The following is a 12,755-nucleotide window of genomic DNA, read 5'->3' as shown; positions in this document are numbered from 1 at the left end:
CTGATATACCCGTGTTTGTATGTTTGTATTTTCCTCGCATTGCGAAAAAACGGCTGCACCTAGAATAACCAAATTTTGAACACACATAGTCTTTCAACATCATTGTACATCTCGAAGCCACAATTTTGAATTTCGAATTTATTTTTGATTTATTTCGTATTTTGCACGAATTTAACGAATTTTTGATTAAAAAACTCAACTATTGGAAAGCGAGCTGTTTGAACACCGTTTTGAAATAAAATATTTTTATCTCCAAAGTACAAGACTGTTGCCATTCGGCAAAATGTAAGATTCCTTTCAATTTTATTCAACAAACTCTGCTATTTAAAGCAGTGTATTACCACTGTTTGAAAAAATAATACTTTATCTTTCACGTTCCAGTGTGTTGCTTGTCTTTAAAGTGTAAGATATCTGACTTTCAAATTTAATCTGTCTGATATTCAGCAGACAATAAAGCGACTTAAGAGCAATAAAAGCAGTTCAGAATATTTTGAACATATTATTAAGAAATAAATTGCAGTTTTTATTAATTTTAAGTCTTTTATAAATTTCTATTTTAATTTAAAACAGCTAATCTCACTTTAAATTATTTAATTGTTTTAGATAATAGCATTTGTAAGATACATCTTATGTCACATCTAATGGCAGTACTCCGTGAAGTGGCTATTCAGCACGCCGCGTGGAAAATAAATTTTAAGGTTTTAGCTTTCGCCTAAAGATGCACAAGCCTTTACAAGATAGATGAATGATGAATGTACGGTATAATGGTCCAAAAATTCTGGAGATTCCACTAAAAATATCCCTAATGTCAAAGAAGTACTTTATTTTTCTTAAAATATTTTCCCATTGGAGCCCCACAACAATAAACACAGGTTCATTGGCACGGGCGTGGTAAACTCATGGTATAATTCAGTTAATATATCCATTTTATTCATGTTGCTTTGAATTTTTATTTGGTAAACGAGACACTTACTTTAAGATTCTCATTCACCTGAGGCACGAAATCTTGCATGTACTGCCTACCTAACATGCGTGCGGGGTCTACGTTTCCAATAAATTAAGAGAATAAATGAGTTATTTTCCGCAGACGATAAAATTTGCGCATAGAACAAACGCTTGTTATTTCAGATTTTCTATTACTCTACTGAAAACGCACCTGTTTCTAGATAACCCATTTTTCTGTTGTAACAGTATAACATCGAGTGTCCTTTATTGTTATTTACCAACAGCAGTTTCCTATTTTAAGCTCTTTCACTTTCAAAATCCGTTACTACAAGCGATTTCCGTTTCACTATCATCCGTTTCATCAGAAGAATGAGAATTCAAGATTTGTTTTTCAAATGGCGAGATCTGAAGAACTCTCGTTTTTCGTGAGTCATTTTCAGATAAGATATGTTTTTGAGAACTGTTTCTGTCAGAAATGGATATTTTGATACTGTAAAGCCCTCATTAATGATTAAAGTAAATCCTAAATCCCAGAAGTAACGAAAATCTCTTACAGAAATGAAAATGACGCAATATGCTTCTGCGTGATGACGACATCCAACAGAATACTTTTATTATAATATACAGATAATTTTGCTTACTTGCTATTTTTTAAAAACACAGCAAATTTAAATTTTTAAGTAAGAAATACATTTTACAGAGTCTTCCCAAAATTTTCAACCATCGTATTACATTAGCTTATAGTACTAAACTTTAATCATAATTATCTTGGCCAATGTAACGATTGAGCTAAACGTAAGTTGGTTACTTCACGTTTCACTTAGCTTGGCAAATATTCAGTACTCAGAAGGCTGCCATTCGGGAAAATATAAGATCCTTAACTTATCTTACAAATTAATATTGTGTTTGTTCAACAAAGTCAGTGATTTAAAAATAATAAGTTTCAAGCGTAGTATATTATGTCGTAATAGAATTTTTTTTTTTTTTTTTTTTTCAAATTCTTCGTCACAGATGTTGTTGTTTCCCTGGGGCAATTTTATGGCAAGATGTGTATTGAAGGCATTTTATTTGCGGAAATATTTTTTACAAGCCTCGTACGCAAGCCTTCCAGTGAATAAAGCACGCAACAAGTTATAGTTTGCACCTTTTAAATTTAGTGTAAAAGTCTTCCCATTGCATTATTTTTTTATGGTAGAATATTCATAGCAGGAATTCTTTTCCCTCCTCTACCATTTCGCATTGCTTCTTTGAATAGTCCACCCTAAGCATATGATCTTACTGAGTTTTACATACTGGGTTTCTCGTGATTAATCCTGTACTAATACGCATCTCCTAATTATTTAGCTTAAAAATATTTTGTTGTGAAATTGGAATCTAAATCGGAAGACTGTGCAGCAGTTACTTAAAATTTTTATATATTGTTTGTTCACTTAAAAAATATCATTTAAGAGTTTTAAATATGAACTCTTGTTTTAGGATAGGCACCACTTAAGTCAGAACCAAGAGTCTACAATCCGGCGCAACTCGCTAGACGTCAAATATAACACCTAGGCAGTAGCTATAGACGTCAAATATAACACCCATTGTCATCTGCAATTTGTAAAAACAGTTTCAGGATCCATATCGATAAGACCTGAAGAAGGTCGACCAAGATTCACCACGACGAATGAGGATCGTTATTTGGCTCTTTCAGTGAGGGAAAACAGGACTGCTACAGCTTCACATGAACAGGAGCTCTCACATGAAGTGTATGCTGGAACCCAAAGTTCGCGGTTTACAATTACTCGAAGACTTCATAAGATAGGTCTGTATGCCAAATGATCCGCTGTTTGCGTCCCGCTCACTGTGGCACACAGGAGAGTCCGTTTAACACAATGCAAACAACATGCGCCTTGAATCAGACTTCAGGACAGCATCGTGCGTTTTACAGATGAGTCGAGATTCAGCCTAGACACTGATTCTCGGCGTGTGTTTAGTCCTCCGTAACCTACCTACCTATCTGGAATGGACCTAGAATATGATACCGCCCCTCCTTTCATCAGGCAAACGGATCATTACGGTAGTGGAGGTCTCATAATTTAGACTGGCATTATGTTATTACAGGCATTACTATTATGGCTCCACATCCCTTCATGCGTCTGATAAAGGCTGCCTGACTGATAAAGAGGAGATCCTAGAGCCCTATGTTCGACGTTTCAGGAGAACAGTTGGTCGTACGTTCTTGTTAATAGACGACAACTCTCGTCCATTAACAAGCTGGTTAACATAGGGCTCAGTTGGTTGACGATTGCCTGGAAAGTGAGGATATTTACTGCATAGATTAGTCAGCTAGATCTCCTGATCTTAACCCTAGGAAACATATTTCGGACGCTCTTGGGAGGGGAATTTCATCTCGCCAGTCCTCTCCGAAAACCATCCAACACTTGAAAACTGCCTTGTTGTAGGAGGGGGATCGATTGCCACAGAGACTCCATAGCTGCTTCCTGTCCAGTATGCCGTCACGCTGCGCGACATATCCGGCTGTGAGAGGGGATTAGTCTTATTAGACTCATTTTCAGTTCTGTATCACAACATGGATTCTGGACATCCCTGCTCTATGAACAAATCATGCGTACATGATGCGTATAAAATCATGCGTTTTGGTAATCATGCGTACATAAAATGACTTTTGAATAACACATCCCTTTCCCTGTTATAAATGTACATTCATACCAATTTTCATTAAAATCTATTCATTAGTTTGTAGAGTCATTAATTTTTTTTTTTTTTTAGTAGGAGATGGGAAAAATATGCAGTACCCGCAGGGGGCTCGGACCTGGACCTCTCGAATACTCGCCGAGGGTGCTACCGTTACCCACGAAGGCACGCTGGAAGGAGGGAGAAAATACCTTATATACTCCCTTTTCTAAAAGGCGACTGGGGATTAGGGGACCAAATCGCCAAATCCTGGTGGTGACGAATTATCGTCCACCACTTTTTAATTCGGGAACTATTTGTAGAGTCACGCAAGACTGTGTGTCGGAAATTCTAAAGATATGCTCTTTTTAAATTATTTTGCGATATTGCTGTTGAACTGAATTTTATGGGTTAACAACAAAGAACATGATATTTAATAAATAAAGGTAACACACAAAATGTTAAAAAATGCCTCTTTGGGCGTAATGTTGAATTTTTTTTTCTTAAATCTGCTTCCCCTCCTCAAAATCTAACAACCATAATGCGCCCTGTTATTTTGAGGATTTATAAACAGAAAGCTGAGAGTAGAGAACCAGCTAAGAGGTGAAAACGGGATGTTTGATAAGTATATAATATCTATTCTAAATAATGCAGATAAATTTTAAATTCAGTAACAGTTCTAAATAATTTTGATTGATGTTTATTAATAAGTCTGAATTATATTCAACTTTTGGCCTTATATGCTATTCTTTATCACTTTCGTATGTTATCCTAATACAAACTATGCGTTTCAAGTTTAATCAAATTTCCTGAAGTTTTATCGACTTACTTATAGTTAAAGGCTGTGAATGCAGTCGCTTTATCTACAGTATAGCGGAACTATATCTTATCAACTGCTGATATTACAAGAACTGAGATCTGGAATAAATATTTGCATATATTCAAGGGTATATGATTTACCATTATTCAAATTTGTAATGTGTCATTAAAATAACACCACTTCGAAAGTAATTTTGATATTCAATCCAAAAACATCATCATTTCAAAATTAGGCGAAATACAAGCTTAGACTGACGTCAATTTTTTATTTTTATTTTTTTATTTTTCAGAAAAATTGTGCATTTCAAGGGTGAAAGAAACCCAGAATCATTCTTTATCAAAGAGGCAAAAATATTCTTTGCTATGAGTACGTTTTCAATGGGGGAAAATAAAAAAATAACAAGCAATGATCGTAGCGCCACCTGTCGAGAGAACTAAAAATCAAAGAAATAACTTTCGAGATAAGCGTTTTAAAAGCTTCGTTAAAAATTGCATTAAAATTTAAATCATTAATTATGAATCGTAGAAAATGAGCCATAGAAATGCATTTGATGAAAAGTTGACTCTCCAACCGATGCCATTTTCAGTTACTTTCAGTGGAAATGAATTTGGAAGAACTGTTAACAGATCAACAGAGGTGTAAAGTATTTTTTAATAAATGATCTACTAATTTTGTGGATTTATTATGTATTAATATGAGGTTCTCTGTTAATAGTTTGCTTTCAAAACATTATCGTATTATTTTCATTACCATTAAATATCTTTTAAACTTTTTTTTTTTTTTTTTTTTAAACATCAGAAAGCTTTCCGAAATGTTTTGTTTGTTTTAGTTAATTTATAGATATGTAATAGATGAAACTCGTTATATAACTATAATAATTTTTTATATGATTGTGTTAGTAGTCTTACATAATAATTTGTTCCATAGTATACCGAAAATTTGCTGCATTTTAAAATAAATTACATTTTTCATTATTTGTGGAAACAAAATTACAGATTATTTTATTTTCTTGTTTATGAAAATAATCGGTAGACTTTAAAAACAACTGATAATTTGAGGGTGTCATTTCAGTTTATAGATAAGAGATAATTATTAAAACAAAGGAGAGACATGCCGTATGCAACTTCATGAAAAAGAACAACTAAAAGTTGGTAAAATGATGCATTCCTTAACATTATTTTGGACTGTTTAGTTTAAATAGCCAATAATAATCATTGAATAAATTTCACACTAATCTCACTTCTTTAAAATTTAGCAAAAAGGCTGATAAGTTTTTTTCAAAAGAGGATTCTTTAAAGAAATAATTTAAACAAAATAAAAATTATTTTTGGAAATAACTGAAGTGAAGGATTATATTATCAGCTTCTTACAAATAAGATGGATTAATGCATATAAAAAATCCATAGTGATATATTGTTTGTAAACTGAACAGATAAAATCTTTAAACTTTGCTATATTTTATGTCATAAGTATCATAAAAAATTACGTTTTGAATATACTATAAATATATCGGCCGCAATATTTCTAATTCTACTTCTAATACTCTATCATATGCGTCCAAAATGAAATAAATAGAATGATGACGATATGTTCAAAGGTCTGAAAATAGAGATTTCATTAACTTTTATTTTTGTATCTGTCAAAAGATAAGCATACTCAGTTACGAATTTTTGCAATAAGAATGATAGCTTTATTTTGGACTATACTTATATGTGAATAGTTTTTTCGTTGTTAAAAATTAATCAGTCTAAAAAATGAACCATATTGACCAATGAAATCTACAGTTTGCGAGAGAGATAGTTTCTAGTAATTTTTTTACAGAAATTTTATCAAAATCAGGGCAATGGTGCACTACGAAAAAAAAAGGGGGGCAGTTCTATATCTCTCGTTCTGCAGGACCGATTAACGAAATCCAAATTGCGTTTTTCATTTCTCGAAAGCGCGATATAGGATATGTATTAGATTTACATATAGCATTGTTCTAATATCGGTATTTTGACAAAAATCGGACTTTTTCCATATTTTGATTCTACGACTCAAATTATGCCTAAATATTAATTTTTTTTTTTTTAAATTTGGTACGGAGAAATTCAAAAATTTACCATGGCGTATTTTTTCAGTTAGCGCCACTTGGCGAACTTCTTAATTTATGGCAACATATTTTGCTTTCCCTTTTTTCACTGTGCACGAGAAGGGGGGGGGGAAGTCACATCGTTCCTACTTTCAAATCATTTTAAACAAAGTGCCTAAACCACATTTCATGTTTTGTCGCTTTCAACAAATATGCTAAATTCCAAAACGCTTCAATATGTAAATTCACATATATCTGAGAAAATTTTGAATAAAAAAATTCTAATTCTTTTTGAAGGTGTGCCTAGAATTAAATCTACTTTAAGATGATGATAAAAATTTTATAGGTTACAGTACAAAGTGTTTTTCGCAAAAATTTATAATAAATATTCAAAACTGCAAATTTAAAAAATAAATCATAAAAAATGTGCGAATTATATATTTGGATTAAGCCTAAATTTTGAAATCTGGAAGAATGATTCAAGTAAGTTTAATAACAAAAAGAGATATTAATAAATATGTATCAAATTCAATTAACATTGAGGAGCTAACTTTTTCAGAGTTAGTTTTTTAAAAACTGCCCGTGCGAATTTTACAAAACTTGGCAATTTGGCATAATTTGAGTGGTAGATTCGAAATATGGAAAAAATTGGCATGTCATTTCAGAAAAATTCCGATTTTGTGTCAAAGCTATATATGAATCTAATACATATAGTCGCGCTTTCGAGACATGAAAAACGCAGTTTGAATTTCTTCAATCGGCCCAGTAGAATGGGAGATATGGAACTGTCCTCCTCTTTTTTTCGCAGTGTAAATTATTTTCTGTAAGTATTAATGGTACAAACGTTATCAAAATTAAAACACCATAAGGCATCATAGCTGAAAGTTGTAGTAAGAAAATACAAAAGCTTAAATTTATTTACAAACAAACATATGTTATCTTTTCTGTATGTGTTAAAAAAAGTTTTATAAATGAAAAAACATATGTTGTCATTATCTATTTTCAAGTTTGGCCCATTTGGGATGTGTCGGTAATTTGTTAATTTTTAGTTTAAGTTATTTAATGGCTAAATCAACACTTTACAATTATTTGAGAAAATTTCAGTCTGAAACTTTAATATTTAGTTATTCAATTTGTTACAAAGTGTAAAATAGAAATTTCCTGGAGATACCACCTTTAGAATTTAAGCAGGAAATAAATATAAATTGGAACATTTTCTTTTGCGTCATCATTGATACCATTTACACATGTTTGGATAAATATTTAGTAAATAAAATTTAAGTAAAAGAATTGCTTTAAAAAATAAACTTTCATTTTAATAAAGTAAACAAACAAACAAACAAACAAACAAACAAAAAAAAAAAAAAAAAAAACGAAATCCGGCCTGCTAGCAGCTTTTAGATCATGCATTCGGCCCGCGTGCTATCTGAGATCATTGCGATGCAGATAATAATCCGTTTTCTCTTTTTAGTCCAAAGGAGCTTTGTCCCTGAAGGACTATTGTTTTCGTTTTGCCATTTTGCGTCGGAACCCTATAAACGGCATATCACTTTTCAAATCGATGCCACCAAATACAGTTGTCCTGTATTATATTTGAAGAAATTAAATTATGAAGAATCTGCATAAATGTATGTATGTTCCTAACATTGTGATAACGCAAGGGTACCTAGAGTCATCCAATTTTTAATGACGCAATCCTACTACGAATATGGGCATCTGGAAGCCCAAATTTGAAATTTGGAATTTGTTTATTACCGATTTCATATTTTTTAAAACGAATTTTTGGTTAAAAACTCAACGATTCAAAAGCAAACAATGGTAACACTCTACGAGGGGGAGAGAAAAAAACTTTTATCTCCAGTGCGCAGATCTGTGTATCGGAAATTCTAAAGATATGCTCATTTTAAAATTATTTTGCGACGTTGCTGTTGAATTGAATTTTATGGTTTAAGTGCGAAGAACATGATATTTAATAAATAAAGGTAACGAGCAAAACGTTAAAAAAAACGCTCTTTTGACGCAATTTAAAATCTGAAACCTTTCAGATTTTTTTCTTTTCAGTCCAAAGGGGCTTTGTTCCTGAAGGACTATTGTTTTCGTTTTGCGATTTTGCGTTGAATCACTATAAATGTCCTTTTCACTTTTAAAACTGTTGCCAAGAAATGTTAGAGTCTTGCATTATATTTGAAGAAATTAAATAATGAAAAATCTGCATAAAAGTATGTCTATTTCTCGCATTGTGATAAAACAACGAATTAGAGCCATCGAATTTTGAATGACGTAATCCCCCTACGAATATGGGCATGTGGAAGGCCAAATTTGAAATTTGTTTTATGATCGATTTCATATTTTGTAAAACTATAACGAAATTTTGAGTAATAAACTCAACGGTTTAAAAGCGAGCAATGGCAACACTCTACGGCGGGGGGAAAAACCTTTTTATCTCCATCGGGCGCGGAACTATGTGTTGGAAACTCTAAAGATATGTTCATCTTAAAATTATTTTGCGACGTTGCTATTAAACTGAATTTTATGGTTTAAGTGCGAAGAACGTGATATTTAATAAATAAACGTAACAGAAAAATGTTTAAAAAAAAACGCCCCTTTGGACGTAATTTAAAATCTGAAACCTTTCTGAGTTTTATTTATTTTTTCTTTTTTTCCCTTTTTTTTAAAAATTTATTTTTATTCATACAGTAGCCTACTTTCTCTCCATGTTTTGATAGTTTTGTGATTATACGAGGGCTATCCAGAAAGTAGATTACGTTTTGGAATAAAAAAATAAACAAAGTATAGGAAACAAATTTTATTATATACAGATGAAAGCCACACTCAAATACTACTTTTCTACATAGTCACCATACAAATTAAGGCATTTATCGTAGCGATGTACGAGCTTGGAAATTCCTTCGTCGAAAAATTCGGCCGCCTGCGCCTTCAACCACTTCGTTACCTTTTCTTGCAGCTGTGCGTCGTCATCAAAACGCTGCATAGCCAGCCACTTCTTCATTGCTGGGAATAGGTGGAAGTCGCTCGGTGCCAGGTCAGGACTGTACGGCGGATGAGGAAACAACTCCCACTTAAAAGATTCAAGAACTTTACGAGTGACATTTGCCGTGTGGGGCCGGGCGTTGTCGTGAATCAACAAGATCTTAGAGCTCAACATTCCTCTGCGCTTGTTTTGAATTGCTCTTCTGAGTTTTTGGAGAGTTTGGCAATACCTTTGAGAGTTTATTGTAGTGCCTCTTTCCAGGAAGTCCACCAAAATTACACCTTTTCTGTCCCAAAAAACAGTCGCCATCATCTTCCTTGCCGACATTGTTTGCATGCATTTCTTGGGTTTTTGGGGAGAACTTGTGTGCCCCCACTGCATTGATTGCAATTTCATTTCACAGTTCACATGTTTCACCCATGTTTCGCCACCAGTAACGATGCGATCGAGTAAAGAGTCACCATCCTTATGGTAAGCGTCCAAAAAGTTCAACGCTGCAGCCATTCGCTGATTTTTGTGGTCCTCTGTCAAGATTTTTGGAATCCATCTTGCACAAAACTTGTGGTAACCAAGCTTTTCGCTGATGATTTCGTGCAACAAACTTCGCGAAATTTGTGGAAAACTCAAAGAAAGTTCCGTTATTGTGAAATTTCGATTTTCACGGACTTTAGCATCGACTTTTTCGAGAAGTTCGGCGGTCACTATGCTGGGTCTCCCACTTCGATCTTCGTCGTGAACATTGGTTCGGCCATTTTGAAATCTTATGACCCACTGACGCACTCCACCTTCAGTGATAATGTTGTCCCCATACACTTCACGAAGCTGCCGATAGATTTCTATCGGTTTACAGTTTTTTGCAGTCAGAAACCTTATTACTGAGCGCACCTCGCAGGATTTTCAATTAACGCAGACATTTCAAACCGTCACAGTATCTGAACGGAGCACAGCACGAACCTCTCACTAGCACGGCTAGATGCAGACTGAGCTGCGCAACGCTCTGACCCCAAGATGGCCGCGCTAGCCCCGCCCCTAGCGGACACAGACGGAAACGTAATCTACTTCCTGGATGGCCCTCGTATTATTTTATGTTCAGGAAGGGGAGGGGGTACGGAGTTTTAATTTTTATTCAGCAGCAAAGATTTAGTCTTATGAGTCTGGAAGATATATGCAGTTACAGTTAATAATAGATGTTATTTTTATTTACGAAAGAAACAATTATTTTTATATACTTTATATACTTTATTTTTTAGCATTAGCTTTTAAACATTCCTCTTCCTTAAAAAAATTTATATGCTTCATATATTTATCAACTTTTGTATTTTTATATATTTCTTATTGATTGCATATTTATGAGTACAATTAAAAAAATCAAGTAAACAGCAGTATGGTGTACATGTAAATAATATTTTTGTGTTGTGTCTTATCTCACTTGTTTGACAGTAACATCATAACAAGCCCACAAAATTCATTGTGGTAAGGCGTGCAAGACTGCGTCCGCCATTGGCAAGAGCCTTAAGCACCATACAGGTGACAGTACGATTTTGCACAGTTCCGCTCTCAATTTTGATGGAGAGCACCCCGGGGGGGGAGATCCGAGGATCTACCACCTAGCTCACGATAGGACTTTCGACTCGCCGCATATTTACTTGTATAGTGTAAGTAAGATGTAAAATGTATAGTAATTGTAGTATCTGTATGGCCGCCTATCCCGCACAGACACATTTACAAACATCCATGCCTTCTCCGAGATTCGAACCTGGGCCCTTTGGTACGGCAGTCAGCGTCGCTAACCTCTGTCCCCGTTAGGCGGCATATGCAAATATAAACGAGCTAATTAAGCAGAAATTGAAAGTATTTTAATACAGTAAACTTCCCTAATCCACAACAACTGGATCGAAAGATCTGTTTGTGAGAATATAGATAAAAATGTAATTAGGCATGAAAATAATTCGAGGTAAATTAGACAGAATTAGCAGAGTTGCTTATTGTGTCTGTCACAAAAGTAAAATACAAAGCAAAAAGTAAAAAACAAATTGTTACATATGGAACTTTTCACAAAAGCTCTTCTCAGTACGATAGAGCACAAACAGTAGTTGTCCCTTAGAAAGTACTAAGAACGTTAAACACAATGCAATGCAAAATGTATTCAAAGAACGAAGCTCGCAAGGAGATCTCTGAATACTCTTAACTCAACTCTGAACTAAAAACTGAGTTATTGCTCTGTCTGGTCTTATACAGGTTTCCCCCAACCGTCGAGAAATATCCAATACTTTTCGATTTCTCGAAACTGCTGGAAGGTATATGCAGTTACAGTTACATATAGGGCGAATACAGTTACAATTACATATAGGGATGAGACCAATTACAGTTATACATGGATCGGACAAAATGTCGCCAAATAAGCGCCAAGTTTGATGATTTTGTGCGTTTTCTTGCCAACGTTGACGACAAAAATTAGTCACCAAAACCATCGCTAACTTGGTACTATCTCGCCAAGATGCCGAGATATTGCCAATATTAAATACACTTTCTCTTGCAGCATTATTTTTCTGGCGGAACTTCGCATTTTCGAGGCATTTCATGTTACATTATGCAAGAGATACTACAATTTTACATATAATTTCACTAAAATTATTTTCATATATACAAAATTCATCACAATATGTTATTGGATTAAAATAAACCATAAATATCTTTTAATTAAAGTCCCTCAAATAATGATGGTTAATACAAAACAGTAAATCATAACAAAGCATCTGATGCAATGACCAGAGATTAAAATGCAAATTTTTGCCTGTACAAACTTTCATTATTCTATGTTCTCACTCGTACTTCAATAACTAAAAAAAAAAAAAAAAAAAAAAAAAAGAAGAAGAAGTTATAAATTAATAAAACAAAAGAGAAAAGAGAAGTATTCAACAAGTTGAGAATAAAATACGCTATTACTAAAATAGTAAATTAGCGCAAAGTGCTGCTATAGCAAAACAAATATAGTTTAGTAAAATAAACGAATATCCTCTCCAGTGTGTTCAAATTGCTTCTAGGAGAAATGGAACAGCATTTAAAATTGGAAAGGCATGTTTTAGGAAGGAAAATTTATTTTGGAAAACCTCACCTTTTAAATTTTTTAACTTTTTAAACCTTCTTTTCCATTAAAGACAGACAAGAAGTCTTCTCTTTCAGGTTTGATATAAATATTAAAAAAATTTTTTACCAATAATATCTTTATATATATATAAGCGGCTAAAGTG

The sequence above is a fragment of the Stegodyphus dumicola genome, chromosome 2, assembly GCF_044657685.1.
Source record: "Stegodyphus dumicola isolate Sdum_Otavi_A_Nest chromosome 2, ASM4465768v1".
In the NCBI taxonomy this organism is placed as follows: Eukaryota; Metazoa; Arthropoda; class Arachnida; order Araneae; family Eresidae; genus Stegodyphus; species Stegodyphus dumicola.
Note: the sequence above shows the minus strand (reverse complement) of the source record.